The following is a 7,517-nucleotide window of genomic DNA, read 5'->3' on the forward strand; positions in this document are numbered from 1 at the left end:
CAGTTACTGCGGTTTCCGTGGTTGCGGTGGATTTTCTGCCTGGGCGGGACATGTAGGCACCCTGATTACAGGGGTTCCTTGTGCCCTCTTCAAACCCCCTATGCCCGTTTTCTGGCTTTGGTTGGATGCGCTATGCAGAGTTATTATTCATGGGCAAGTTTCCAATCATAAAGATGGTGCTTTTAGCCAAGCTCTCCACTGAGCATGCGCATGGGACAATACATCGTGTCTAACTGGAATGACGCCTGAAGTGACGTAGGTGTGCCGGCTAACTCTGATGACGCATAGTGTCTTCCGCTTGTTGAATATCTGCTATTGGTGCCGTGCCACGCCTGCGCAGAGAGATTTCCACAACGCCGACACAACAGCGCTGAATGAGCCTCCTTGCTGGATGGGTATGTTTGCGATACCAATTCCTTGCTCCTCCCCCTCTTCATTACTTACACCTATGTACAACAAATGTGGATACATTGTCCGATTATGTTTTATGCACTTGATTCATGTATATTCAGTACGTAAGATCATGTTTCTCATGTCTTTCTCTAAGGATAATCAATATGTTTTCTGCACTATATAATACCATGTGTATTCACTGTACTCTATTGTTATGATTTGTTAAACACACCCACTGGGTTTGTGATCACATGATTTGTATTTTCCTATATAATCACTGCCATTTGAGTTGTGTCTTTGCTTGAGGAAGGCTCGTGACTAGAGCCGAAACGTTGCACCAATTGGGTGAATAAAGGGTTCACTTGCTTTTTATCTACCGGAGTGCCGCTCTTTTTTCTAGACCTATTCATCGGGGTTACTAGTCTACTCCCCTTGAGACGTGCACCCGCACTTCTTCCTTGCAGCCAGTGCCGCCATTTTTCTTTATATACAATTATATATATATATATATATACACACACACACCTAAAGAATTATTAGGAACACCTGTTCTATTTCTCATTAATGCAATTATCTAGTCAACCAATCACATGGCGGTTGCTTCAATGCATTTAGGGGTTTGGTCCTGGTCAAGATAATCTCCTGAACTCCAAACTGAATGTCAGAATGGGAAAGAAAGGTGATTTAAGCAATTTTGAGCGTGGCATGGTTGTTGGTCCCAGACGGGCCGGTCTGAGTATTTCACAATCTGCTCAGTTACTGGGATTTTCACGCACAACCATTTCTAGGGTTTACAAAGAATGGTGTGAAAAGGGAAAAACATCCAGTATGCGGCAGTCCTGTGGGCAAAAATGCCTTGTGGATGCTAGAGGTCAGAGAAGAATGGGCCGACTGATTCAAGCTGATAGAAGAGCAACGTTGACTGAAATAACCACTCGTTACAACCGAGGTATGCAGCAAAGCATTTGTGAAGCCACAACACGCACAACCTTGAGGCAGATGGGCTACAACCGCAGAAGACCCCACCGGGTACCACTCATCTCCACTACAAATAGGAAAAAGAGGCTACAATTTCCACGAGCTCACCAAAATTGGACTGTTGAAGACTGGAAAAATGTTGCCTGGTCTGATGAGTCTCGATTTCTGTTGAGACATTCAAATGGTAGAGTCCGAATTTGACGTAAACAGAATGAGAACATGTATCCATCCTCTGATGGCTACTTCCAGCAGGATAATGCACCATGTCACAAAGCTCGAATCATTTCAAATTGGTTTCTTGAACATGACAATGAGTTCACTGTACTAAAATGGCCCCCACAGTCACCAGATCTCAACCCAATAGAGCATCTTTGGGATGTGGTGGAACGGGAGCTTCGTGCCCTGGATGTGCATCCCTCAAATCTCCATCAACTGCAAAATACTATCCTATCAATATGGGCCAACATTTCTAAAGAATGCTATCAGCACCTTGTTGAATCAATGCCAGGTAGAATTAAGGCAATTCTGAAGGCAAAAGGGGGTCCAACACTGTATTAGTATGGTGTTCCTAATAATTCTTTAGGTGAGTGTATATATATATATATATATATATATATATTAGCAAAAGTATATGAATTTATTTTGCTTTTAGTATCTGGTGTGACCCCCTTATACAGCAATTACTGCAACTAAACATTTCCAGTAACTGTTGACGTGGTAACAGTCAGACCACGCCCCTCCCGCTAAACCCCACAAACTATTAATGTTATTTTTCCAAAGTGATCAGAGACGTGTAACACAGCAAAAAGTTGTTGAGCAAATGTAGTTTGCACCCAATTTGAAACTTTATGCTATAAAACTGGTGCAAAGCTGCTGATAATCCCCCAGTAGGTTGCAGCCATTGTTCTTTTGCCACAACCCAATTTATAGATTTTTCTTTTATGTCTGTAACGCATGTTGCTGAGCAAGAGTAAAACTAGTGGTTGTCTTTTTATAAATCTGGTGCGCATCTCTTCCAGCACTTGCTAGTGTAGGCCTATGATAAACTGCCTACACTGTAAAAAGCATAAAAGTAAGAACTCGTGTACACAACAGTGTCCATATTTTGGCCTGCAAACCACGGATTTGGAAAATGCAATGCAGACAAGAATAGGACATGTCCTATAATTTGTGGAACAGACATACAGAGGCAGAAAGCATACATATAAAATCCATGTTTTTTTTTTTGAAGACACGTAGAAATGAATGGGTTTGTGTGCTATCTGCAAAAATCAGACAAAGATACTATATACAGTGGTGTGCATGAGGCATAACATTGTCTCTCCCAATATACTACTTTTCTTTCCTATTCAATTACTGTTCTTTAAAATCTGCTGTTTTTCAGTTCCATACATGGCTCTAATGATGTTTCCTTTGCTGTTTTTGTTTTCTCCCTCCAGACGAAACAAAAGAGCATTCATTCATACTCCGGGGGCATTTGTTTATATAGTAGCTCAGCTCTCTGAAGAATTATGGTCGCATAATTGATTCTGAAATGTTTTATTTTCTAAGACTTAGATGTCTTAAATTCAAAGGCTCTTGAGTTTGGTGGTGTGTGCCAACCTGGCCCAGTAATATTGTCTTAATGCCAGCTGTGTATTACTGCACAAGTGAGCAAAAGTGGCTCCACACAGTACAGGATGAAAAAAATATCATAAAAGTAATTCTAGGACACAGCAGTTTACAGTGCAGAAATGCATCATCATTAATGAAATCAAGTGGCAGATACAAAAATAAGAAGAATTTTTTTTTACTGCTTGCAGATACAAAACTTCACCAAGTTGCCCTGTATGAATCTGACCCTAAAGGGGCTTTCTAATCAGGTCACTCATTTTGTTGACATCTGCTGGGCTTATAAATCAGAAGTCTGGCGACTCGCAATCAGCCGATGTCACCCAGGGAAGCTGCCAGCATCTACTAATTTATTCTGCAGCTAAGGTACAATATTGCATGACATTGAAGAAAATGACCATCCACACAGTTGTCCAGGTCCTTCAAAAAGAGAGCAGTTCTTTGTAGAATCTTTCTGTTGTCTGGCAGGGAACATCCTTCAATGGCAACCATATGACCTAAACTAGAATATGAAATGGGGTTATCCTGATGACAAATGTGTTAAAGCCTACCCATATATACCATGTTAAAGCTTAGGCTACTTTGACACTAGCGTTTTTGCTGGATCCAGCAAGATTCAGCAAAAACGCTTCCGTTACTGATAATACAATCATCTGCATCCATTATGAACAGATCCGGTGGTATTATCTGTAACATAGCCAAGACGGAGCCGTCATGAACTCCATTGAAAGTGTCAGATTGTGTCAGAGAAAACGGATCCGTCCCCATTGACTTGCATTGTGGGTCATGATGGATCCGTTTTGCTCCGCAACCCAGGACGGAAAGCAAACCGCAGCATGCAGTTTGCTCTCCGGTATGAGAACAGAACGGAATGCGTTATGGAGTATTCCGTTCAGTTACATTTTGTCCCCATTGACAATGAATGGGAACAAAATGGAAGCGTTTTTTTCAGTATTGAGACCCTATGACGGATCTCAAAACCGGAAAAAATTAACGCTAGTGTGAAAGTAGCCTTATTCACACACTGTATATATTTTTTACAAGTAAGGTTGTCAGGAATTCAAATGTCCCACAGCTTTCTGCAAGATAGGGGCAATTTTATGTCAGTCTGTATGTATAGGTTCACTTGCAAAACTGAGGCTGCATTCTACTGAAAGATTTACAGGTAATAGTACAGGATTTTATTTCTGTGCAGTCTTGTATATCCACTAATACAAAAACTATTCATGCTGGAATATCTGTAAGAATGAAAAAGTTGTTTGACAGGTAAGGTTGTACCCTTTCATGATATGAGCCCCTTACTTTATGTAGTCATTACAGACACCCCAAAACACACACATATATATAAATAAATATATTAGAGATGAGAACATTTTTCAATGCAGCTAAGTACTGTCTGCAAGTACTGTCTGCACGTCACTGATGTCCTCCTCAACCATCTCTGGGTCAGGAGCCTGACCGCTCGCAACACCAGCTTCCATGCCACTCTCCTCATCACTTCTTGCCTGCCTAGTGGAGGAAAGGACAGAGACAGGTTGAGGGCACAGGGCCTGCTCCCGGGCCATGCCAACTAAAGGTTGTGTCTGATGAACCCACCGACTGTCAGCTGGGGAGGTCACTTGGGATGAAGTGGATGACCGAGTTAACCAATCAAGAACCGCTGGATTGTTGGTCAAGACGCGACTGCTAGACGACACCGGGAGCTCAGGCCTCTCACTGCGACTCCTGCTGCCATGCCCCCATACTCTGCTGCGACCACTGCCTGAACTTCCGGGCTGCGGCTCTACAAAAAAATAGAACATGTCCTAATTGCAGACAAGAATAGGCAGTTCTATGGGGGGTGCCGGCTGGGTGTATTGCGGATCCGCAATACACCACGGATGTGTGAATGGACCCCCCAGCACAATGTCATTTGAAGAAAGAGAAGGAGGAGCATTTCCAGCAACACTGAGCGTCATAGGAGTGGGAGACGGCCTGTCAGAAAATTGTATGGTGCAGCCCATGCCATGCCGCACTGACTGCTGAATGGATAGGAGCCTACAGACTCCCACTGAAGTGTCAAGGTTTGCAGTGATGTGGTAAAATGGAGAGGAGCCATGTTTGGGTGCAGTACTGAGAGAGGAGCCTTACTGGGGACAAAGAATAAAATGGAGAGCCATGCTGGAGACCAAGAATGATCTCCAGCATCTCCAAAAATTTAGAACTGGGAAAGAGCAGGGGTCACCTTGAGGACACAGAGTTTAATTGCTACTAGTCTGGGCCTGGTTCTGTGTGATATGCTAATTTGACGACCAGCATAAAATACATGATTTTGGCCCATTTCATCATTATTCAAAATGCAAGAAAGAAGACAGACGGCACTAACCAACAATCTTCGCAGCTTTATTTGTAGGTAAAACACAGATGGATGCGGGCACAGCACAGACAAATATGGATATAGCCACACCACACAGTGCCGACTACAAACTTTCTCGTTTTATTTATTTCATCATTATTCGTTTTTGGGGGTCTGTACATGTTTGCTGCCTGCTTACACACTTCCATTCTGTATACCTGTTTCTTTAAAAGAACCACCCCCATTTTCTGTGCAAATTTGGTGTTCAGATCCAAGAGCTTTCACCAACTATGCTCCAATGACTTCAATAGGAATTAGGAATGATGATGATGATGACAGAATAAACGCATCAATTTGCAAGTTATGTTACATTAAACAGTATATCACTTCAGTCTTCTTTAAGACACAATTCACTGTTATTTCAAGCCATGTAAACAGCAAAACCACATTCAGAGACCCTTGACAATGGCAATCTATGGCGGTGTGATATGGAGCCAAGGCCCTATTAGGATATATTCACACAGGGCAGGTTTGCTCTGTGACTATCATGTTTAGATATAAGCGAATCGAATCCCAAGCAGTGGAATTTGATCCGAATTTCCTCATGCTTGGTGTTAGCAAATAAATTTAACCTAAAATAGTGTAAAAAAAATCAAATTCTTACCTCCTCCATTTGCTCGCGATAGGCCGACAACTGTTAATTTTACACTGTTTTTACACTCAGATGCCGTGATCATGTATCCTGAGCAGATTGATATGTAGCTTTGTGGGAAAAATTTCTGTATAACGTGTCATTTATGCATTTAAATCTCAGCTACATTATCTCTGTATACACAGTTACACAGGGAATGCTATCAATCACTGATAAGATGAAGTCAGAAAGAGCAGAGATATAAATGTATAAATTACTGAATCTTTTCCCATAAAACTATATATCAATCTGCTCAGCTTCTCTTGCTCTATAACACAGTGCTTTCAGTTTTCATTACATTTTGTGGTCACAGGTTCTCTTTAAAAACAAGAGCCTGGAAAACAATATAATCTGGTTAATTTAATTTAAATAGTGGCTCCCATGTAGATAGCCAGTTGTGTGGGTTTCCAGCATGGGACTGCAGCGTCTAGCTTGACTCAGGGGGACCTTCATCTGAGATGAATTGCCCAAACTGGACAGTGGTTTTACCAGCTTGTTAAACATTTGTTCACTATAAAAAAAAAAAGATGCATAGTAATGCCTCATTCACACAGTCAGTGTTCAGTCATAGGGCCAAAACCAGGTGTGGCTCTAGACACAGAACAGTTGCAGATCTTTCCCTCATACCTTATGTCTGTAGAAGCTCCAATTCTGGTTTTGGCTCACAAACACTGATGGAAATTACTGACCAAACACTGACGTGTGAATGAGGTTTAAAGCTAAATACACATTTATATGTGTGAAAATATATTCTAGAAAATATAGTTATACCATAGTTAGAATAGATTTTCTAACTATAGGAGCTATGTGCTGCAGAACTAAAATTAAAATGAAAAAACACAGCTGCATCTAGCTATAACATATACTGGTTCTATAACCGTTATATTTGCAGTGCATGCTCAACATGAGCCTTTTCAGCTGTTCAGAACTGCTGGATCAATTACTGACTCACCACTTCCACCAGGTCAGTGCATCAGCCACCAATAGTGAATACCTAAAAGGTCAAATAGCATGTAGGTCAGCATAACTCATACTTCCACAGTAAGAATGGTCGATGGTGTAGAATTCAGGGGTGCCCAGCCTGCGGTTCCCCAGCTGTTGCAAAACTACAACTCCCAGCATGCCCGGACAGCCTACAGTGGGGCATGGTGGGAGCTGTAGTTTTACAACAGCTGGAGGGCCACAGGTTGGGCATCCCTGGTGTAGATAATGAGTCATAATATGACTTCATGCACTCGGCAGTGTCCGTATTTTGGTCTGCAAAATACGGATACCTTTCATGTGCATTCCTCCTTTTTCTCATTCCCATTATTAGAAAAGGGCTGTTCTTGTCTGCAATATGGAAAACAATAGGACACATTCTATAATTTGTGGAATGGCCACAAAAAATATGGATATGTGCATAAACCCATGGAAATGAATGGATAACAGTGGGATGAAATATATGGTTGTATGCATGAGGCTTAGGGTTATCAATCTGCTAGATGCATACATTTATTTATTATACTC

This window comes from Bufo bufo, chromosome 3 (genome assembly GCF_905171765.1).
Source record: "Bufo bufo chromosome 3, aBufBuf1.1, whole genome shotgun sequence".
NCBI lineage: Eukaryota > Metazoa > Chordata > Amphibia > Anura > Bufonidae > Bufo > Bufo bufo.